At 51.9% G+C, this 24,063-nt stretch overlaps 1 protein-coding gene across 1 annotated transcript in view; it reads right to left on the bottom strand.

Moving 5' to 3' along the window:
* The window catches only part of LOC306764113 (discoidin domain-containing receptor 2-like), a gene marked incomplete at its 3' end in the record, with an annotated part of 76,467 nt that extends 61,083 nt beyond the window's left edge, over window positions 1-15,384 (bottom strand). The window contains 1 exon segment of the mRNA XM_079251152.1: window positions 15,154-15,384.
* Between the last annotated feature and the right edge of the window lie 8,679 nt (window positions 15,385-24,063).

The following is a 24,063-nucleotide window of genomic DNA, read 5'->3' as shown; positions in this document are numbered from 1 at the left end:
TTTTACTCCTATGAGGTGTTTATGGGAAAATATGATATTGATGTTTCACAGAGTTTTACATGGTAGCATAATTACCTCCACCAAGGAGGTTATGTTTCTACCGCTTTATCTGATTGTGTTCAAGATAACTTAAAAAGTTATGGACGGATTTTCATTAAATTTTCAGGACTTGTTGGAAACGTGAAAAGGAAGAACTGATTTAATTTTGGTGGTGATCTGGATCACTGTTTGGATCCAGGAACTTTTTAAAGACCTTGGCGGAGGTTTACGCTCTCAGTGTTTTTCTGGGTAACTTCTGAATTTCACAGTTTTGATACAAAACTTTATTTTCATACTTTGTACAACTGTATCTCTATATTGATGAATTGATAAATGTAAATAAAAGAAAGAGTCAACCGTAGTCAGGAGAAAGCAGCAACTATTAACGTATTCTGTTCAGCATACGGTTGGAATAACTGGCGAAATATTGAATGCATATCATGTGGAATTACATTTAACAAGGTTGGATAATAATTTATTTGATCAGATAAAAATAAATAAATCCAAATGCATAAATAAACAATCAAACATGTTTGTATCAAATTTATTCATACATTTATTTATATTGTAGCTACATTATGTCTTTGTTAAATAGCATTATAAAGATATTTTAGCATGTTGTTTTAACAATTTACATATCATAACAATATCTCTGTCCTTTGTAACAAACCAAACTGTGAGAAAAATCAGGTAAATATTGGTGAAGTTATTGTTGTGGTTGGACCTACACCTTACAGATAAATGCATTGGAGGCGCATGGAGACCCGTCCAAGATGGCGGCGCGATGAGACATCAGCTCATAGCGTGGTACTATGCGGGATCTACTTATATTATGTCTATGTTTTGTCCGCTCCTTCTTCCTGCTGTCCGGTTGTCTTGCGCTCCTCCTCCGTCAGAACAAACTGAAGCCCAAAGCCTCAACATTCCTGACATTCAACGCAACCCGGCCCTCTCTCTCCTCCTGTCTGTCCCTATGACTCTCGCTCACACAAACACACTGGAATGCACATGCCATTCTCCCACTCGACCTCTCTCTCTCTCTCTCTGGCTGTTGCAACAGGGATCTGAATGTCTCTCGCTCTCCGCTTGTTGAGGTGAATGAGACAGAGTTCAATGAAAGCAAAACTCGATCCGTATCAGTCCAGTTTTAGGCAGAACCACTCCACTAAAACTGGTCTGTTACTGGTTCCCTACAACTTGCCAGATCCACTGGTCAGTCCTCAGTCCTGATCCCCTGGATCAGATCCACTGTTCAGTCCTCAGTCCTGATCCCCTGGATCAGATCCACTGGTCAGTCCTCAGTCCTGATCCCCTGGATCAGATCCACTGTTCAGTCCTCAGTCCTGATCCCCCTGGACCAGATCCACTGGTCAGTCCTCAGTCCTGATCCCCTGGATCAGATCCACTGGTCAGTCCTCAGTCCTGATCCCCTGGATCAGATCCACTGGTCAGTCCTCAGTCCTGATCCCCTGGATCAGATCCACTGGTCAGTCCTCAGTCCTGATCCCCTGGATCAGATCCACTGGTCAGTCCTCAGTCCTGATCCCCCTGGATCAGATCCACTGTTCAGTCCTCAGTCCTGATCCCCCTGGACCAGATCCACTGGTCAGTCCTCAGTCCTGATCCCCCTGGACCAGATCCACTGGTCAGTCCTCAGTCCTGATCCCCCTGGACCAGATCCACTGGTCAGTCCTCAGTCCTGATCCCCTGGACCAGATCCACTGGTCAGTCCTCAGTCCTGATCCCCTGGATCAGATCCACTGTTCAGTCCTCAGTCCTGATCCCCCTGGACCAGATCCACTGGTCAATCTTCAGTCCTGATCCCCCTGGACCAGATCCACTGGTCAGTCCTCAGTCCTGATCCCCCTGGACCAGATCCACTGGTCAGTCCTCAGTCCTGATCCCCTGGATCAGATCCACTGTTCAGTCCTCAGTCCTGATCCCCCTGGACCAGATCCACTGGTCAGTCCTCAGTCCTGATCCCCCTGGACCAGATCCACTGGTCAGTCCTCAGTCCTGATCCCCCTGGACCAGATCCACTGGTCAGTCCTCAGTCCTGATCTCCCTGGACCAGATCCACTGGTCAGTCCTCAGTCCTGATCCCCTGGACCAGATCCACTGGTCAGTCCTCAGTCCTGATCCCCCTGGACCAGATCCACTGGTCAATCTTCAGTCCTGATCCCCCTGGACCAGATCCACTGGTCAGTCCTCAGTCCTGATCCCCTGGATCAGATCCACTGTTCAGTCCTCAGTCCTGATCCCCCTGGACCAGATCCACTGGTCAGTCCTCAGTCCTGATCCCCTGGATCAGATCCACTGTTCAGTCCTCAGTCCTGATCCCCCTGGACCAGATCCACTGGTCAGTCCTCAGTCCTGATCCCCCTGGACCAGATCCACTGGTCAATCTTCAGTCCTGATCCCCCTGGACCAGATCCACTGGTCAGTCCTCAGTCCTGATCCCCCTGGACCAGATCCACTGGTCAGTCCTCAGTCCTGATTCTACTGGACCAGATCCACTGGTCAGTCCTCAGTCCTGATTCTACTGGACCTGTCTGCTGCTTCTGACCCAGTCAACCATCAGGTTCTCCTCTCCACTCTCTGAGCTCGGCATCTCTGGATCTGTCCTCTCGTGTCCATGTCCTACCTCACAGGAAGATCCTTCAGAGTATCCTGGTGAGGAGAAGTGTCCAGATCACATGAAAACAGGGGAGCCTCAGGGATCGGTGCTCGGCCCTCTTCTCTTTCCACTTTACACCTCCTCACTTGGTGCAGTTAGAAGCTCTCACGGCTTCTTCTACCACTGCTATGCAGATGACACTCAGCTTTTCCTCTCCTTCCCACCAGACGACACAATGTTTCTCTGAGAATATCAGCTTGCCTTGCTGATATCTCTGCATGGATGAAGGATCGCCACCTTCAGCTCAATCTGTCCAAGACAGAGCTCATTACCTGTCCAGCCGATCCTTCCTTAACTCCGCAGATACGTGTGTAGCTCCGCTCTATCACACTTGTTCCTACGTCTGTTGCCTGGAATCTTGGTGTCATGGTGGATGACCAGCTGACCTTTAAGGTCATGTTGCCTCGGTTGCCCGTACCTGCTGATATGCTCTCTACAACATCAAGAGAATCAGACATACCTGACAGAACACACGACTCAGCTTTTGGTTCAGGTTCTGGTCATCTCACACATCGATTACTGCAGTTCCCTACGGTGTTTTCCTGTCACCGTAGGTCTCTGTTGGTTCTGGACTTTCAGCCTGTTTCCTGCTGGTTCTGGACTTTCAGCCTGTTTCCTGCTGGTTCTGGACTTTCTGCCTGTTTCCTGTCACCGTAGGCCTCTGCTGGACCTGGGCGGTCTGGATGGTGACGGTGGAGCTGCAGGCTAAAAACTGCACCTGGTGAATCAGCAGAATGCGAACACGCCGGTGTTTTCTTACGGGTCTGAAGCCGAGCAGCGTTGCTGATTGGCATCTGAAGAATGTGAGGCGCGCTTGATTTAACACGCAGAGCTTTGCACTGACAGCACACGCCGAGGTAAACACAATCAGTGGAACACGCCGCCTATTTAAACGGCGTGAAAGCGTAAAAGCAATGCCAGGTAGTCCCAGTTCCATGTTCCACCTTCTCGCCTTACTTGGTGCTGCAGTGTGGGAAGCGTGCAGCAGAGGTTGGGAAGGGTTAACCATGAAAACAGATTGTGTATCAGAACTTAGCGTTTTCTTCATTAATCATGTCATGACCTCTGGAAACCGTCATGTGACTAAATGGAGGGGCCCCCGTCTCCCCGACTGGGAAAAAGGAGCTCCGGGTTCCTTGATTTTGCTCGTAAAGCCTCAAAACGTTGAAATTCTTTTTATCTCAAAGTTTGAAAGCAGCAATAACTTTTATTCTATTTGCAGAGAGAGCAGATGGAGTTTTAGTCTTTTAGTGCAACACACATGCCAGCGTGTCCACGCTGAAACACACTGCATGCATGTCCATGTTGTGCACATGCATGCTGCTACATGCCAACACACAGCCAGATGCAGGTATGTGGGGCATCACAACGCTGTCAGCAGCGGGTGGAGGAGGAGGAGGGAGATCTCTGGAGGTTATCACCAAACACTGAGGCTCAGTCTGCAGGAATGTCTCGTCACAGCCGCTTTATTGATCAGCGTCTTACGTGCCTTTCGTACATGCATCGGAGCTCGTTTTTATAGATCTAAAAACGCCTGAGAAGAGGATTTGGGCCTTAACGTGGTGGAGCTTGTGGAGGAGGCAGACTCTAGCAGGCGTTCTTCATCACACAGACCTTCCTGCTTTCCCTCTTTACATGGCGTCCATGAACATGGCGCCGGTTAAAGACAGCTTTCATGAACCGGAACAGGAAGCCAACAAGAGGTAAAGAGCTGCTGGCGTGGCGGTCAGCGGCGTGGCGGTCAGCGGCGTGGCGGTCAGCGGCGTGGCGGTCAGCGGCGTGGCGGTCAGCGGCGTGAGGGCTTTGGGACCACACCTTGGCCAGGAGTGCCAAGGTGTGGTCCCAAAGCCAGGGCCTGTGCTTTCCAGGTTCCTTGGATGCCGCTTGTTTCTCCCGGTGACCCTACGATGGACCGGCACCCATCCAGGATGGTGTTTCTGAATGATGAGCTCATTTTCCGGCGTGATCCGAGACGAGCAGCGGAGAAGGTTGTGGAGCAGCTGGAGAACTCTCTGGAGCTCTGAGCTGCTTTCCGCCTCTTCCAGAGACGATCGATCTGATTGATCCCAGCTGGTAAAACACAGCTGTTCAGACGGCCGCCATCAGTGGATTTGCTGCAAACTGAATGCATGTTTGAGTCTCAGACGTCGCCACGCCAACGCATCCTTCAGCTCATGCAGCAGAACTTACCAGAACTTCGTTCACACATTGGCAGTCTTTATAACCGTTAAAACAGCATCACATCCCTGAACACCATGACCCTCCAGCTGGTCTATGGAGGTTTTCCAGCGTTTCTATCCGTTCAGGAGGTTTACAATCCAGACTCTAGACCAGCAATCCTTACTGCTAATTCAACAAGAGCCGCACTCAGCAGGGAGCCGCCACCCCCCAAACAAAGCGTTGCCATGCTACGTATCCTGCTACGTTTCCAAATCAGTAACATTCAGCTTCTTAGCAAGGAATGGTTCCTAAATATTACGCGGAGTAACGGCGTTCTTATGCAACAGTATCTGGTGAAAATACAATAATGCCTCCAGAATGTGGGCGTTTCTCTTTCATTATATATACGGAGCTACCGACGGAGCAGCTCTTTGGTGGAGTTCACTGCAGCTGAAATCATCCAGAACTGGCAACTCTGACAGGGTCAGTTAGGGCCGTTAGGACAGCAGAGTTTCTGCAAGCAGCCTGCAGCTCTTGTTAGTGGAGAGAACTGCAGCGTTGAGGATCATTATGACTTGTTTAGATGCATTTTCAGAAAGCCAGAGGCTGCTTCACGAGCCGCAAGTCAAGAGTCAGAGAGCCGCATGAGGAACGCTGTCGCACACAGTAAATCCATGATAACACCATTATTTATCACATCTTCATCACCATCACTGTTGCTAAGATACTGCAGGCATGATGATGAAGTCACTTCCTGTAAAATATTCCAACCATCAGATTCACAGTTTGGCTTCAGGAAGCAGAACCAGTTCTCAGACCCTCTCTGTGGAGCCGGATCCCAGTTGGTGACCCTGATCCATCCTGTTAGGCCTGCTGCTATAGGGAGCTGGTAGGAGACCCCGACCTGAAGCTGGTAGGAGACCCCAACCTGAGCTGGTAGGAGACCCCAACCTGAGCTGGTAGGAGACCCCGACCTGAGCTGGTAGGAGACCCCGACCTGAAGCTGGTAGGAGACCCCGACCTGAGCTGGTAGGAGACCCTGACCTGAAGCTGGTAGGAGACCCCGACCTGAAACTGGTAGGAGGCCCCGACCTGAGCTGGTAGGAGACCCCGACCTGAAACTGGTAGGAGACCCCAACCTGAGCTGGTAGGAGACCCCAACCTGAGCTGGTAGGAGACCCCGACCTGAGCTGGTAGGAGGCCCCGACCTGAGCTGGTAGGAGACCCCGACCTGAAGCTGGTAGGAGACCCCAACCTGAGCTGGTAGGAGACCCCGACCTGAGCTGGTAGGAGACCCCGACCTGAGCTGGTAGGAGACCCCAACCTGAGCTGGTAGGAGGCCCCGACCTGAGCTGGTAGGAGACCCCGACCTGAGCTGGTAGGAGACCCCAACCTGAGCTGGTAGGAGGCCCCAACCTGGAGCTGGTAGGAGGCCCCGACCTGAGCTGGTAGGAGACCCCGACCTGAGCTGGTAGGAGACCCCGACCTGAAGCTGGTAGGAGACCCCGACCTGAGCTGGTAGGAGACCCCGACCTGAAGCTGGTAGGAGACCCCGACCTGAGCTGGTAGGAGGCCCCGACCTGAGCTGGTAGGAGGCCCCAACCTGGAGCTGGTAGGAGGCCCCGACCTGAGCTGGTAGGAGACCCCGACCTGAGCTGGTAGGAGACCCCAACCTGAGCTGGTAGGAGACCCCGACCTGAGCTGGTAGGAGACCCCGACCTGAAACTGGTAGGAGACCCCAACCTGAGCTGGTAGGAGACCCCGACCTGAAACTGGTAGGAGACCCCAACCTGAGCTGGTAGGAGACCCCAACCTGAGCTGGTAGGAGACCCCGACCTGAGCTGGTAGGAGACCCCGACCTGAAACTGGTAGGAGACCCCAACCTGAGCTGGTAGGAGACCCCGACCTGAGCTGGTAGGAGACCCCGACCTGAAACTGGTAGGAGACCCCAACCTGAGCTGGTAGGAGACCCCAACCTGAGCTGGTAGGAGACCCCGACCTGAGCTGGTAGGAGACCCCGACCTGAAGCTGGTAGGAGACCCCGACCTGAGCTGGTAGGAGACCCCGACCTGAAGCTGGTAGGAGGCCCCGACCTGAAACTGGTAGGAGGCCCCGACCTGAGCTGGTAGGAGACCCCGACCTGAAACTGGTAGGAGACCCCAACCTGAGCTGGTAGGAGACCCCAACCTGAGCTGGTAGGAGGCCCCGACCTGAGCTGGTAGGAGACCCCGACCTGAGCTGGTAGGAGACCCCGACCTGAGCTGGTAGGAGGCCCCAACCTGAAGCTGGTAGGAGACCCCAACCTGAGCTGGTAGGAGACCCCGACCTGAGCTGGTAGGAGACCCCGACCTGAAGCTGGTAGGAGACCCCGACCTGAGCTGGTAGGAGGCCCCGACCTGAGCTGGTAGGAGGCCCCGACCTGAGCTGGTAGGAGACCCCGACCTGAGCTGGTAGGAGACCCCAACCTGAGCTGGTAGGAGACCCCGACCTGAGCTGGTAGGAGACCCCGACCTGAGCTGGTAGGAGACCCCAACCTGAGCTGGTAGGAGACCCCGACCTGAGCTGGTAGGAGGCCCCGACCTGAGCTGGTAGGAGACCCCGACCTGAAGCTGGTAGGAGACCCCGACCTGAGCTGGTAGGAGACCCCGACCTGAAGCTGGTAGGAGACCCCGACCTGAGCTGGTAGGAGGCCCCGACCTGAGCTGGTAGGAGACCCCGACCTGAGCTGGTAGGAGACCCCGACCTGAGCTGGTAGGAGACCCCGACCTGAGCTGGTAGGAGACCCCGACCTGAAGCTGGTAGGAGACCCCGACCTGAGCTGGTAGGAGGCCCCGACCTGAGCTGGTAGGAGACCCCGACCTGAGCTGGTAGGAGGCCCCGACCTGAGCTGGTAGGAGGCCCCAACCTGGAGCTGGTAGGAGACCCCGACCTGAGCTGGTAGGAGACCCCGACCTGAGCTGGTAGGAGGCCCCAACCTGGAGCTGGTAGGAGACCCCGACCTGAGCTGGTAGGAGGCCCCGACCTGAGCTGGTAGGAGACCCCGACCTGAGCTGGTAGGAGACCCCAACCTGAGCTGGTAGGAGACCCCGACCTGAGCTGGTAGGAGACCCCGACCTGAAACTGGTAGGAGACCCCGACCTGAGCTGGTAGGAGACCCCAACCTGAGCTGGTAGGAGACCCCGACCTGAGCTGGTAGGAGACCCCAACCTGAGCTGGTAGGAGACCCCGACCTGAGCTGGTAGGAGACCCCGACCTGAGCTGGTAGGAGACCCCGACCTGAAGCTGGTAGGAGACCCCAACCTGACCTGGTAGGAGACCCCGACCTGAAGCCGGTAGGAGACCCCAACCTGAGCTGGTAGGAGACCCCAACCTGAAACTGGTAGGAGACCCCGACCTGAAACTGGTAGGAGACCCCAACCTGAGCTGGTAGGAGACCCCGACCTGAGCTGGTAGGAGACCCCGACCTGAAACTGGTAGGAGACCCCGACCTGAGCTGGTAGGAGACCCCGACCTGAGCTGGTAGGAGACCCCGACCTGAAGCTGGTAGGAGACCCCGACCTGAGCTGGTAGGAGACCCCGACCTGAAGCTGGTAGGAGACCCCGACCTGAGCTGGTAGGAGACCCCGACCTGAGCTGGTAGGAGACCCCGACCTGAGCTGGTAGGAGACCCCGACCTGAGCTGGTAGGAGGCCCCGACCTGAGCTGGTAGGAGACCCCGACCTGAGCTGGTAGGAGACCCCAACCTGAAGCTGGTAGGAGACCCCAACCTGAGAAGAAAAGAGTTTTGCTGCTGTTTGCATTTCACACACACAGTAACGCTACAGAGTTGTCGACAGAAGAAGAAATCCTGCTCTCTGATTGGCTTCCCGCCATCAGCTAACTCACAGCTCATGACACGTAAATTTAATCAGGCGTCACCACGGCAACGTTACCGATGCAGAAACTAAATCCCGTTAAACAATTAAAAACTAAAACAAAAAACTAAAGAATCCGTCAGTTCGAGACCCAGGCTGAAGAACTTTAGCCTTCGGATCTCCTGGATCCGAAGACCAGGTCTGAGGATCCCTGATTTAGTTTAAACAGTTCCTGGCTTGAACGCAGGAATCGTTTCACGGTCCTGGCTGCAGGACCAGACCGGCCGGAGGAGGACCAGGTCTCAGTGTGGTCCAGAGTCCAGACCTCCTCCTGGCTGCAGGACCAGACCGACTGGAGGAGGACCAGGTCTCAGTGTGGTCCAGAGTCCAGACCTCCTCCTGGCTGCAGGAACCAGACCGGCCGGAGGAGGACCAGGTCTCAGTGTGGTCCAGAGTCCAGACCTCCTCCTGGCTGCAGGACCAGACCGGCCGGAGGAGGACCAGGTCTCAGTGTGGTCCAGAGTCCAGACCTCCTCCTGGCTGCAGGACCAGACCGGCCGGAGGAGGACCAGGTCTCAGTGTGGTCCAGAGTCCAGACCTCCTCCTGGCTGCAGGACCAGACCGGCCGGAGGAGGACCAGGTCTCAGTGTGGTCCAGAGTCCAGACCTCCTCCTGGCTGCAGGACCAGACCGGCCGGAGGAGGACCAGGTCTCAGTGTGGTCCAGAGTCCAGACCTCCTCCTGGCTGCAGGACCAGACCGGCTGGAGGAGGACCAGGTCTCAGTGTGGTCCAGAGTCCAGACCTCCTCCTGGCTGCAGGACCAGACCGACTGGAGGAGGACCAGGTCTCAGTGTGGTCCAGAGTCCAGACCTCCTCCTGGCTGAAGGAACCAGACCGGCCGGAGGAGGACCAGGTCTCAGTGTGGTCCAGAGTCCAGACCTCATCATGACTGCAGGAACCAGACCGGCCGGAGGAGGACCAGGTCTAAGTGTGGTCCAGAGTCCAGACCTCCTCCTGGCTGCAGGAACCAGACCGGCTGGAGGAGGACCAGGTCTCAGTGTGGTCCAGAGTCCAGACCTCCTCCTGGCTGCAGGACCAGACCGGCCGGAGGAGGACCAGGTCTCAGTGTGGTCCAGAGTCCAGACCTCCTCCTGGCTGCAGGACCAGACCGGCCGGAGGAGGACCAGGTCTCAGTGTGGTCCAGAGTCCAGACCTCCTCCTGGCTGCAGGACCAGACCGGCCGGAGGAGGACCAGGTCTCAGTGTGGTCCAGAGTCCAGACCTCCTCCTGGCTGCAGGACCAGACCGGCCGGAGGAGGACCAGGTCTCAGTGTGGTCCAGAGTCCAGACCTCCTCCTGGCTGCAGGAACCAGACCGGCCGGAGGAGGACCAGGTCTCAGTGTGGTCCAGAGTCCAGACCTCCTCCTGGCTGCAGGACCAGACCGGCCGGAGGAGGGCCAGGTCTCAGTGTGGTCCAGAGTCCAGACCTCCTCCTGGCTGCAGGACCAGACCGGCCGGAGGAGGACCAGGTCTCAGTGTGGTCCAGAGTCCAGACCTCCTCCTGGCTGCAGGACCAGACCGGCCGGAGGAGGACCAGGTCTCAGTGTGGTCCAGAGTCCAGACCTCCTCCTGGCTGCAGGACCAGACCGACCGGAGGAGGACCAGGTCTCAGTGTGGTCCAGAGTCCAGACCTCCTCCTGGCTGCAGGACCAGACCGGCCGGAGGAGGACCAGGTCTCAGTGTGGTCCAGAGTCCAGACCTCCTCCTGGCTGCAGGACCAGACCGACCGGAGGAGGACCAGGTCTCAGTGTGGTCCAGAGTCCAGACCTCCTCCTGGCTGCAGGACCAGACCGGCCGGAGGAGGACCAGGTCTCAGTGTGGTCCAGAGTCCAGACCTCCTCCTGGCTGCAGGAACCAGACCGGCCGGAGGAGGACCAGGTCTCAGTGTGGTCCAGAGTCCAGACCTCCTCCTGGCTGCAGGACCAGACCGGCCGGAGGAGGACCAGGTCTCAGTGTGGTCCAGAGTCCAGACCTCCTCCTGGCTGCAGGAACCAGACCGGCCGGAGGAGGACCAGGTCTCAGTGTGGTCCAGAGTCCAGACCTCCTCCTGGCTGCAGGAACCAGACCGGCCGGAGGAGGACCAGGTCTCAGTGTGGTCCAGAGTCCAGACCTCATCCTGACTGCAGGAACCAGACCGGCTGGAGGAGGACCAGGTCTCAGTGTGGTCCAGAGTCCAGACCTCCTCCTGGCTGCAGGACCAGACCGGCCGGAGGAGGACCAGGTCTCAGTGTGGTCCAGAGTCCAGACCTCCTCCTGGCTGCAGGAACCAGACCGGCCGGAGGAGGACCAGGTCTCAGTGTGGTCCAGAGTCCAGACCTCCTCCTGGCTGCAGGACCAGACCGGCCGGAGGAGGACCAGGTCTCAGTGTGGTCCAGAGTCCAGACCTCCTCCTGGCTGCAGGACCAGACCGGCCGGAGGAGGACCAGGTCTCAGTGTGGTCCAGAGTCCAGACCTCCTCCTGGCTGCAGGAACCAGACCGGCCGGAGGAGGACCAGGTCTCAGTGTGGTCCAGAGTCCAGACCTCCTCCTGGCTGCAGGACCAGACCGGCCGGAGGAGGGCCAGGTCTCAGTGTGGTCCAGAGTCCAGACCTCCTCCTGGCTGCAGGACCAGACCGGCCGGAGGAGGACCAGGTCTCAGTGTGGTCCAGAGTCCAGACCTCCTCCTGGCTGCAGGACCAGACCGGCCGGAGGAGGACCAGGTCTCAGTGTGGTCCAGAGTCCAGACCTCCTCCTGGCTGCAGGACCAGACCGACCGGAGGAGGACCAGGTCTCAGTGTGGTCCAGAGTCCAGACCTCCTCCTGGCTGCAGGACCAGACCGGCCGGAGGAGGACCAGGTCTCAGTGTGGTCCAGAGTCCAGACCTCCTCCTGGCTGCAGGAACCAGACCGGCCGGAGGAGGACCAGGTCTCAGTGTGGTCCAGAGTCCAGACCTCCTCCTGGCTGCAGGACCAGACCGGCCGGAGGAGGACCAGGTCTCAGTGTGGTCCAGAGTCCAGACCTCCTCCTGGCTGCAGGACCAGACCGGCCGGAGGAGGACCAGGTCTCAGTGTGGTCCAGAGTCCAGACCTCCTCCTGGCTGCAGGACCAGACCGGCCGGAGGAGGACCAGGTCTCAGTGTGGTCCAGAGTCCAGACCTCCTCCTGGCTGCAGGACCAGACCGACTGGAGGAGGACCAGGTCTCAGTGTGGTCCAGAGTCCAGACCTCATCCTGACTGCAGGAACCAGACCGGCCGGAGGAGGACCAGGTCTCAGTGTGGTCCAGAGTCCAGACCTCATCCTGACTGCAGGAACCAGACCGACTGGAGGAGGACCAGGTCTCAGTGTGGTCCAGAGTCCAGACCTCCTCCTGGCTGCAGGACCAGACCGACCGGAGGAGGACCAGGTCTCAGTGTGGTCCAGAGTCCAGACCTCCTCCTGGCTGCAGGACCAGACCGACCGGAGGAGGACCAGGTCTCAGTGTGGTCCAGAGTCCAGACCTCCTCCTGGCTGCAGGACCAGACCGGCCGGAGGAGGACCAGGTCTCAGTGTGGTCCAGAGTCCAGACCTCCTCCTGGCTGCAGGAACCAGACCGACCGGAGGAGGACCAGGTCTCAGTGTGGTCCAGAGTCCAGACCTCCTCCTGGCTGCAGGACCAGACCGGCCGGAGGAGGACCAGGTCTCAGTGTGGTCCAGAGTCCAGACCTCCTCCTGGCTGCAGGACCAGACCGGCCGGAGGAGGACCAGGTCTCAGTGTGGTCCAGAGTCCAGACCTCCTCCTGGCTGCAGGAACCAGACCGACCGGAGGAGGACCAGGTCTCAGTGTGGTCCAGAGTCCAGACCTCCTCCTGGCTGCAGGACCAGACCGGCCGGAGGAGGACCAGGTCTCAGTGTGGTCCAGAGTCCAGACCTCCTCCTGGCTGCAGGACCAGACCGGCCGGAGGAGGACCAGGTCTCAGTGTGGTCCAGAGTCCAGACCTCCTCCTGGCTGCAGGACCAGACCGACTGGAGGAGGACCAGGTCTCAGTGTGGTCCAGAGTCCAGACCTCCTCCTGGCTGCAGGAACCAGACCGGCTGGAGGAGGACCAGGTCTCAGTGTGGTCCAGAGTCCAGACCTCCTCCTGGCTGCAGGACCAGACCGACTGGAGGAGGACCAGGTCTCAGTGTGGTCCAGAGTCCAGACCTCCTCCTGGCTGCAGGAACCAGACCGGCCGGAGGAGGACCAGGTCTCAGTGTGGTCCAGAGTCCAGACCTCCTCCTGGCTGCAGGAACCAGACCGGCCGGAGGAGGACCAGGTCTCAGTGTGGTCCAGAGTCCAGACCTCCTCCTGGCTGCAGGACCAGACCGACTGGAGGAGGACCAGGTCTCAGTGTGGTCCAGAGTCCAGACCTCCTCCTGGCTGCAGGACCAGACCGGCTGGAGGAGGACCAGGTCTAAGTGTGGTCCAGAGTCCAGACCTCCTCCTGGCTGCAGGACCAGACCGACCGGAGGAGGACCAGGTCTCAGTGTGGTCCAGAGTCCAGACCTCCTCCTGGCTGCAGGAACCAGACCGGCCGGAGGAGGACCAGGTCTCAGTGTGGTCCAGAGTCCAGACCTCCTCCTGGCTGCAGGAACCAGACCGGCCGGAGGAGGACCAGGTCTCAGTGTGGTCCAGAGTCCAGACCTCCTCCTGGCTGCAGGAACCAGACCGGCCGGAGGAGGACCAGGTCTCAGTGTGGTCCAGAGTCCAGACCTCCTCCTGGCTGCAGGAACCAGACCGGCCGGAGGAGGACCAGGTCTCAGTGTGGTCCAGAGTCCAGACCTCCTCCTGGCTGCAGGACCAGACCGGCCGGAGGAGGACCAGGTCTCAGTGTGGTCCAGAGTCCAGACCTCCTCCTGGCTGCAGGACCAGACCGGCCGGAGGAGGACCAGGTCTCAGTGTGGTCCAGAGTCCAGACCTCCTCCTGGCTGCAGGACCAGACCGGCCGGAGGAGGACCAGGTCTCAGTGTGGTCCAGAGTCCAGACCTCCTCCTGGCTGCAGGACCAGACCGGCCGGAGGAGGACCAGGTCTCAGTGTGGTCCAGAGTCCAGACCTCCTCCTGGCTGCAGGAACCAGACCGGCCGGAGGAGGACCAGGTCTCAGTGTGGTCCAGAGTCCAGACCTCCTCCTGGCTGCAGGACCAGACCGGCCGGAGGAGGACCAGGTCTCAGTGTGGTCCAGAGTCCAGACCTCCTCCTGGCTGCAGGACCAGACCGGCCGGAGGAGGACCAGGTCTCAGTGTGGTCCAGAGTCCAGACCTCCTCCTGGCTGCAGGACCAGACCGGCCGGAGGAGGACCAGGTCTCAGTGTGGTCCAGAGTCCAGACCTCCTCCTGGCTGCAGGACCAGACCGGCCGGAGGAGGACCAGGTCTCAGTGTGGTCCAGAGTCCAGACCTCCTCCTGGCTGCAGGAACCAGACCGACCGGAGGAGGACCAGGTCTCAGTGTGGTCCAGAGTCCAGACCTCCTCCTGGCTGCAGGAACCAGACCGACTGGAGGAGGACCAGGTCTCAGTGTGGTCCAGAGTCCAGACCTCCTCCTGGCTGCAGGACCAGACCGGCCGGAGGAGGACCAGGTCTAAGTGTGGTCCAGAGTCCAGACCTCCTCCTGGCTGCAGGAACCAGACCGGCCGGAGGAGGACCAGGTCTCAGTGTGGTCCAGAGTCCAGACCTCCTCCTGGCTGCAGGAACCAGACCGGCCGGAGGAGGACCAGGTCTCAGTGTGGTCCAGAGTCCAGACCTCCTCCTGGCTGCAGGAACCAGACCGACCGGAGGAGGACCAGGTCTCAGTGTGGTCCAGAGTCCAGACCTCCTCCTGGCTGCAGGACCAGACCGGCCGGAGGAGGACCAGGTCTCAGTGTGGTCCAGTCAGGGTCCAGACCTGGTCCTGACTCCAGGAACCAGACCGGCTGGCATGGTGGTACCTGCTGGGTGTTGCTGGATGAACATGTCAGGACTTCAGAAAGTCTGACTTTGTTCGATTTTTAAATAATCTGGACTAAATGTGTTTCTGTGGTTCTGAAGGCGGATCTGGACTCTGGAGGATCCTCAGAACCATCCAGCTCTACCGTCCCGGTTTCACCTCTGGGAACCTGATGAAAGCAGTTTTCCTCCTCTTACGTAACATTTTATGAGCTTCCTACAGGAGTCCTGGTCCCGGTCCCCGTCACAGTCCCGGTACGGGTCCCGGTTCCGGACGGGCCCAGCTGACTCGACTTTTTACCATTTTATTTCAGCTTGTTTGTTCAGAACTTTTTCTGGACATTCAAATAAAAACTTTGTAAAACTTTCGGATCATCTGCAGCTGCAGACCAGATCAGTCCGAGTTCTGCAGGACCGTCCCGGTTCGGGTGTCCAGTCCGGACTCTACCTGTTCCGCGGTTTCCCTCCGGATCGCAGAAGCAGAACCGTCTCCCCGGTTCGACCCGTTTCTCCTGAGTTCGGTTCCGGCTCCTGCTGCTGGTTGGAGATGGAAGTTACAGGATCATGGTGGTAATGGCCCAGTTTGGTTCTGGTTCTGGTTCTGGTCCCAGCGCGGCAGAGTTCAGGAAGATTTCACCCCAAAGACGGAGAGAAAAAAGTTTCTGCGTGTTTACATCACATCCCGTTTCCGAGGAGGAGGAAGAGGAGGAAGAGGAGGAAGGGGAGGAGGAGGAAACACGAGACCCCTGGGTGGGTGACATCTGAGAACTTTGCAGAAATCTGCTGAAGGAGACTTGGAAGGAACTACGGCGAGCAGGAGGGACATTTCCATCAAAATCTATTTTCTTTTCCTTGTTTGTTTTTACTTTTATTTGCATCTAAAATTCTATAAATGTTCTTAAAATCATTTTTTATTTCAGACATGAAAACACACCACAGATCCACAATGATGAGGATGATGATGATTATGAAGATTTCTTCTGAAAACTTGAATATTTTCAATAAATACTTATTTAAAATATATACTCTTCATATAATGCAGTTAATAATAGACTGTATATGAATCTATTGATGTATTTTATTTTACCAATGTTTTTAATGTTTGGAGTTCATCTTTATCCGTCATTATGCGGAATATGACGTCAAACCATCAACAGAAAGTAAAACATCTGCCATATTTAAATTTTTATGTTTATTAATGCATCCTACCATTGATCAAACTTTCTTCAGGTGTCGCTTTTTTAAAGCGACACCTGAAGACACCTTAAAAAAAAAAAAAAAAAAAAAAAATTTAAAAAAGAAAAAGGTGTCGCTTTAACGGTACAGCAGCGCCTCGCAGTGGAGGAGGCTGGTCCTACATCACCTCTGCAGCTTCAGCTTCCAAACTGGAAAAGTTTTTTTTCTAACTAGATTGCGCCGTCTGTTGGCAGCAGATTGTAGTAGCTCTGACTTGCTATCTTGATTTTTTTAAAGTACAAACTCTTCTCACATAGATATTAGATCAAATTAAGTTTTTTTTCTGAGGATTTCATGCCGATTCGGAGGGTGTGTTGCAAGGAAGATTTTTCTGCATATTTTTGCTCTTTCACGGCTTGTTATGATGAGTCTCCATGGCAGCGAAAGACTTGTTTACAATCGGGATCAACTGATTAAACTCTCATAAATCAGGATTATCAGCAAAACAGCACATAAAATCCCGATGGAGTTGAAAAGAAAGAAGAGAGGATGCAGAGCGGGAGTCAGACAGAGGAGAAAGCTATGGAGATTTAAATCATTTCTCCCGACCGTCATCATGGGTAATGTGAGATCGCTAGCTAACAAAACGGACGAGCTGGAGATGCTAACAAGGTGTCAGAAAGAATACAGAGAGTACAGTATTATGTGCTTCACCGAGACATGGCTGCATGAACACATCCCTGACTGTAATGTGTCTGTACCGGGCTTTAAAACGGTCCGTGCAGACCGCAGTAGACAACACAGCGGAAAGCTAAAGGGTGGTGGAATTGCAGTGCTGGTTAACCAGCGTTGGTGTCATCCTGGACATGTTACTTTCAAGGAGAAGATATGCACAAGGGACATGGAACTGTTAGCTGTGAGCTTCCGTCCATATTATTTACCCAGAGAGTTTACCTGTGTTATTCTGGTAGCGGTTTATATAATACCTGGTACCGCACCAGACACAGCCTGTGACGTCATCACCTCCGTCGTTGCTCGGCTACAAACACAGCATCCAAACTCATTCACGGCGATCTCCGGAGACTTCAACAACGTCTCCCTCTCTGCAACTCTACCAACATTCCAGCAGTTTGTCAGCTGCTCCACCAGAGAAAATAAGATGTTGGACTTATTTTATGCAAATATGAATAATGGATCCAGTTGTTCTGCCCTGCCTCCTTTAGGAAGATCTGACCATAATCTGGTTCTTCTCACCTCCACCTACAAGCCCATCGTTCAGCAGCAACCAGTCATCACAAAGACTATCAAAATCTGGTCTGCTGAAGCTGAAGATGCTCTTAGAGGAGGCTTTGAGGCTACAGACTGGAACGTCCTCTGTGAACCTCATGGAGACGACATCAACGCCATGACTGAGTGTGTGACAGATTACATAAACTTCTGTGTGGACAGCATCGTCCCAACAAGAACAGTGAGGTGCTTCCCCAATAACAAACCCTGGATCACCAGTGACCTGAAAAAGCTGCTGAACATCAAAAAGAAAGCCTTCAGGGATGGAGACAGGGAGTTATTGAGGGCAACACAAAAACAACTTAAAACACAAACTAAGAAGTGCAAGGAGGACTACAGGAAGAAGTTAGAAAGTCAGCTCCAGCAGAATAACCTGAGGGATGTGTGGTCTGGAATGAAGAAGATCACCGGCTTCAAGTTAAAGGGGGACCAGCCTGATGGAGGTCTGGACAGAGCTAATGAGCTGAACATATTCTTCAACAGGTTCAGTTCACCCCCTACCTCCAGCCCAACAGACCACACACCCTCCATAAGCCCACTGCTTTCCTGTCACGCCTCCAATCTGTCACCCTGCAGCTCAGTCATGGACCAGAACACAGCTTCATCTCCCTCCACATCAGGACATCCTGAGACCTCCACCTTGTTTGTCTCCTGCAATCAGGTTAAGAAGCAACTTGAGAAACTGAACCAGAACAAGGCTGCAGGTCCAGATGGTGTCAGTCCCAGAGTTCTCAAGACCTGCTCAGAACAACTATGTCCGATTCTCCAGCACCTTTTCAACACCAGTCTGAGACTAAATAGAGTCCCAGTGCTGTGGAAAACCTCCTGCCTTGTTCCAGTGCCTAAAAAAACACAACCAGCTGAACCAAGTGACTACAGACCAGTTGCCCTGACATCTCACATCATGAAAGTCCTGGAGAGACTCTTACTGGCTCACCTCAACAAGCAAGTAAACACCTTTCAGGACCCATTCCAGTTTGCATATCGTAATGGACTTGGGGTTGAAGATGCCATCATATACCTGCTCCAGAGAGCACACTCTCATCTGGACCATTCAGGCAGCACTCTGAGGGTCATGTTCTTTCATTTCTCAGTGCTTTTAATACCATTCAGCCTGCTTTGTTATGTGAGAAGCTCCATAAATTCCAGGTGGATACCTCCACAACCACCTGGATCTATGACTACCTCACAAACAGACCCCAGTTTGTGAGACTGAAAGGTTGTGTGTCTGAGATGGAGGTCAGCAGCACTGGTGCACCACAAGGAACTGTACTCTGGCCATTCCTCTTCACTCTGTACACCTCAGACTTCCAGTACAACTCTGAGTCCTGTCATCTGCAGAAATACTCTGATGACTTTGCAGGAGGAAGAAGAATAAACAAAGCACTGTTTCCATCCTGGGAGAGGAGGTGGAGGTGGTGGAGGAATACAAGTATCTTGGAGTTCAGCTGGACAACAAACTGGACTGGAAATGCAACACTGACTACATCTACAAGAAAGGTCAGAGCAGACTGTACTTCTTAAGGAAGCTGAGATGGTTTAACGTCTGCACCAAGATGTTGCATATCTTCTAGAAGTCTGTTGTGGAGAGTGCAGTCAGCTTTGCAGCATCTGCTGGGGTAGTAGCATCAGAACCAGAGACTTGAAGAGAATCAACAAACTGATCCAGAAAGCTGCTTCTGTGCTTGGAGTAACTCTGGAGCCGCTGGAGCTGATTGTCCAAAGAAGAATGCTGCACAAGCTGATGAAGATGATGGAGGATTCTTCACACCCTCTCCACAACACAGTGATGAAACAACAAAGTGTGTTCAGTGAGAGGCTTCTTCAGGTCCGATGTAAGACTGAAAGATACAGAAGATCATTCCTGCCAGCAGCCATCAGCCTCCGGAACAAGACCTCCTCTAGTTGTTATTATTATATACTACACTATTTCCCTTTGAGGATTAATAAAGTACTTTTTATTTCATTTCATTTTCATTTCATCAGACACAATTTTTATTTAATTCTCATTTTTTATTTCAAGGAACTTCGCTTCATACAAAATGTTCAACGTAGAAACAATTGCAGAATTCAAAGTCTGACCGAGAAACATAAAATCAGGCAAACAAACATTTTCACTGAATCCCAAATAAAGGAATGTTGTAGCTCTGCTGCGAGGGGATCAAACCACCGTCCACACTCAACAGTGTTTAGTAGAAATCAGTCTTTTCAACACCGTTTATATCAAATATTAAAAATGAACAACCAAAATCACATGGTATCTAAAATTACTGTTTTTACATGCACATACATCGTCTGGACATGCTTTTTATCTTTTATTTTGTCTGCCAGGAAAAATCCACATGTTCACCTGTCACGGTACAAAGAGATGAAGAGTGGTGCAGAGGCCACGTGGTTCAGGAAGGGTTCTCCAGAATTAAAGCATTTAAATGATAGAAAACTGAATAAAGTCTAAAAAAAGAGATCTTGAAACCCACGTTGAGCTTACAGGATTTCCACGTGACGTGGCTAAAGTGGGTAAATGTTATGCATGCAAATATATGTATGAAGTTGCCATTTTTCTAAATATTCCTTTTCTTCTTGACACCTTGTGCCTTTATGCATTTCAAGTCTTTTTTGTTTGCATGTTCAAAGCGTTTTCTACAAATCATTTGGTCACGATCATGCTAAAGCCTGAGTCTGAGGAGACCAGCATGGAGGTGAAGCTACAGAGTGGGGGGAGGAGTGGGTTTGTTGTTGCATAGCCCCCGCCGTTCCCCTGCTCGAGGACCGTCTAGACACATATGTTCCAGCCGGCCCACTGCAGTGATGGAAAATCATCTCAATGGATCATATTTTCATGAGATCTTCCATCAAACAAGTTGCATATAATGATTATTGTTGCTATGTAAATTAGTCTACATACAAAATCTATGGAGTCATTCCTGCCACGAGTCAATAAAAATACTCACAAAACATCTGATAATTATGAGATTTAAAACACAATTCTGAGATTTAAAAAGTGATAAAATTATTAGATTAAAAAGTAGTAATAATGACATTACTAAAAGATAAAAACGTGATTATGAGATTTAAATTAAATCATTACATAAAAAGTATGAAAAGTCATGGCATTGTATCAAATTAAGATTTTTTTATACTTTCAGTCTCTTAATTATTACTTTTTATGTCACAATTATGACTTTAAATATGATAATTTTGAGATGATTAATGTTTTAGTGGCAGGAATGGCCTTCCACAGCATCCAGCTCGGAACTGAGCGCCATCTCTCGGAAATGACTGTCTGCAAATCAGAAGTAAATATTCATTTGTGTGATGTGAAACAACAAGAACAGCTGAGAAAACAAACAAACTGGAGTTAACAGGTCCATTTGCACTAAAGATGAGATCCCTACAATTAGCCTCGTGTGGATGCATTCGCTGTTTTCCAGTCCCACACAACATGTGCAACTGCTAGTTGGATAAGTAAAATGCCAAACCAGAAAAGGAAAACGAGGTGTTTGAGGTTACTGAATCATTTGAACTAGACAACAAAAACTAAAAAAGAAGAATTAAAGCAACATTTAGCAAATGAAAACGTCACTAAGCTGCTGTTTTCTGACTGTTAGCAGGCTAGTTAACAGTTAGCAAGAGAAGTGTAACATGCTACGTCATGACTCCTGACTGTTAGCGGGCTAGTTAACAGTTAGCAAGAGAAGTGTAACATGCTACGTCATGACTCCTGACTGTTAGCAGGCTAGTTAACAGCTAGCAAGAGAACTGTAACATGCTACGTCATGACTCCTGACTGTTAGCAGGCTAGTTAACAGTTAGCAAGAGAAGTGTAACATGCTACGTCATGACTCCTGACTGTTAGCGGGCTAGTTAACAGTTAGCAAGAGAAGTGTAACATGCTACGTCATGACTCCTGACTGTTAGCAGGCTCACTAACAGGTTCTCTGACTTCCTCGACAGTCCAAAGACATGTATGTTACATAATGATTGGTTCCTCTAAATTGTCCCTAGGAGTGAGTCTGAATGGTTAATCGCCAGTCCATCACAGGCAAGATATGACACATCTGGTGGATATATAAATGATAAATTTACTTTATTAAGCATCTGGAATGTTAATTTAATTGTATTAAAGTAAAGACTTGTGAACATATAAGCACAGTCATTCTGCACATTTTACTTTTATATTTACATGCCTCATAGACAAACTGGGACTGGAACACAGCTAGTAACGCTGCCGTTTCACTGAAGGAGATCAAGTCTCTGCATCGGGCAGGACGTCACCACATCCAGTTTTATTTCAATTTATTTTCTCGGCCAGGATAAAGTCAATAAAAAAAACGAGAAAGGAAGGGTTCCAAAAAGACGTGATTTGTTTGTAAGACGATGTAAAATATGCGCAAACACCAGCGTTTGTTCACAAGAATAAACACTCAAATTGCCGAAGTCTGGATGGTTCGCGTCGGACGGGAGCTTGTGAGGGTCAAACTAAAACTACTCAGTCACATCTAAACATGCACACTACTTTACTCACATCAGTGGTTTCTATGCAGTTAAATGCTCACAAAGTCGATTACATGAGTTATAAAAAACAACAAAAATAACTGATTTTCATGACATTTTCCCACTTTCCAAGCTTACCGTAGGTGCAGACACTGCTTGCGAATAAGGCTTTCTGTACAACGTGTGTTCCTGCAGAGCTACATACAGAATAAATCACGCCTCCTCTGGTGTGGACGGAGTAGAAAACAGAGGATGTTGCATCTTTTCTCTACAGTTTATCTAAAAGGATAGGCACTTTTGTCTTAAAACATTGCAAAGAAGTCTTGTAAGAAAGGTTCGACCTGAAACAATGGCAAACTGTCAGCAGTTCACATAAAACACACCTGTTTCTTTTTTCAGGTCATACAAAACATAATGCACACAATGGAATGAGAACGTCTATGAGGACAGTTTATCGAAAATAAAACAGCAGATATATTGTTACTATCATCATGCATCGCTCCCCTGCAAGGAAAACGTCTGCGACAACTCGTCGCCTGTTGGACTGACACGGAGGGAATGTCAGACGGATTTAGGCATCGTCATGGAATGGTAGAGTTGTAAACTAAGCTGTTTGTACAGTGTCATAATGTCTGAGCTACAAACGACCGCTTCACCGTATCCTGTTCCCATAACAACAGTGCATCACTTTCTGTTGGAACCACCATACTCCAGTAAAGCGTGTTACGTTACGTGTTATGCTGCTGGCTGGAATATTGAAACGGAGAAACCACCGTGCGATCGAGAGAAACTTGTTTCTGAATGAACTTCATGCATCGCAGAGCAGGAAAATACTGCTGGCTTCTTTTGTTTGTTGACTTTAAAATGATGTTTAACTGTGGAATGGTTGCAAATACAGGGAAATCCCAACTCCAAATATCTAAGCTGCATCTGACTCAGAGACAAACAAAACAAACAAAAACGCTGTTGTTTATCTGCAACGAGTGGCGCTGTAATAGAGAAGAAGACACGGAGCATGTGCAGACACTCATACAGCATGACTGCCGCGCATGAACCAAATTTCTGCCGCAAATTCAACAAAACAACAAATGTTTCCCACACCGTTGCCGCGGCGACCAGGTTATAAACAAAGTCCTGAATGTCACTGTTAACAAACACATTCTGGAATAAACAAACCAGTCGCTTAAAGATGATGTCAGTAACGCTGCATGTGAGGGATTTGAACCTGTAGCTTCTGTGTGTGAGTGTGTGTTAGATCTACATGGTGATACACAAGAGGTTCGGTTGCAAAGCAGCTTCTCACCATTTGGTATGTCAGCTATTTGTTTAGCAAACAAAGTATTAGCAATCCTCAGCTAGCCGCTACTCTGATACAAAAGTTATAAAGAAAAATTTTAAAGTGAAAAAATGTAGACAAAATGGTTCCAAACCCCGATTCACTCAGTTCAGTTTAGCAAATGGAAGCAACAAGTCAGAGCTGAGGGGTCTGTAGCCTGTTAGCTAACAGTCGCTAGCGCTATCCATCACCAAAGCTCTGAAGCTGTAAAACACGAAAGGTCGATTTTAGCTTGATGAAGAAGACGAATACGCAGACATAAGGTTGCAGTTAGGGGCTTAGCTATTTGTCACATGACGCAGAAAATGGACCAATACCACCGAAAATCACAGGGGGCAGCGTTGAGTTGTAGAGATGTCACACAACAAGAGAAAGGAACAAACCAGAGAAGAAGAACAGAAACAGGAAAAGAAGGCAAAAGAGTTAAGGATAAGAGCAAAAGAAAACTTTGTGGTTTTATTCTGCTGTTAGCTGTTGGCGTTTTAATGTGTCTCTGAATTCAGCACTGCCCCCTAGTGGACAAACTGGTTTAACAGCGATGGCAACGTAAAAGACAACATATGACATGAAATATGTCCATTTCCACACGTTGCGGGAGCATAAATTCACCTAAAAGCAGCATCCAGTAGCCAATCATCCAACGTTTGTGGGATTAATAACATGAAAGAAAATGAGCAGTGAATATCCGGCCCCAGCTGATCTATACCACAACACCCCGGACTCAAAGATGAACCTGAAAGCAGGATGTGTTGTAGAACAACCTAAACGTGGATAACAAACTGTGTAAAAATTAAATAAATGAGTATTCTGTTTTAGCTGAAAAGTGTTTGAACAGCAGCTGTGTCGCCCAGAAAGTCATCCATCCCTAAAGATGCTTTTATTTATGATTCAGTATGGTGGTGTCAACAAAACGCTGAAGTCGAAGCCAGGGAAAGACATCTCTTATTGGCAAAACATCCGATCTGCTGTTTTAAAATGCTACAATCCCTTTTTGTTCTGATCTAAATATTACTTCTATCGTTCCCATGTTTGGATTAAAATACAGCATTAAACACAGTGACAATG

The sequence above is a fragment of the Telmatherina bonti genome, assembly GCF_933228915.1.
Source record: "Telmatherina bonti genome assembly, chromosome: 13".
In the NCBI taxonomy this organism is placed as follows: Eukaryota; Metazoa; Chordata; class Actinopteri; order Atheriniformes; family Telmatherinidae; genus Telmatherina; species Telmatherina bonti.
Note: the sequence above shows the minus strand (reverse complement) of the source record. Positions and strands in the feature narration are given on the sequence as shown.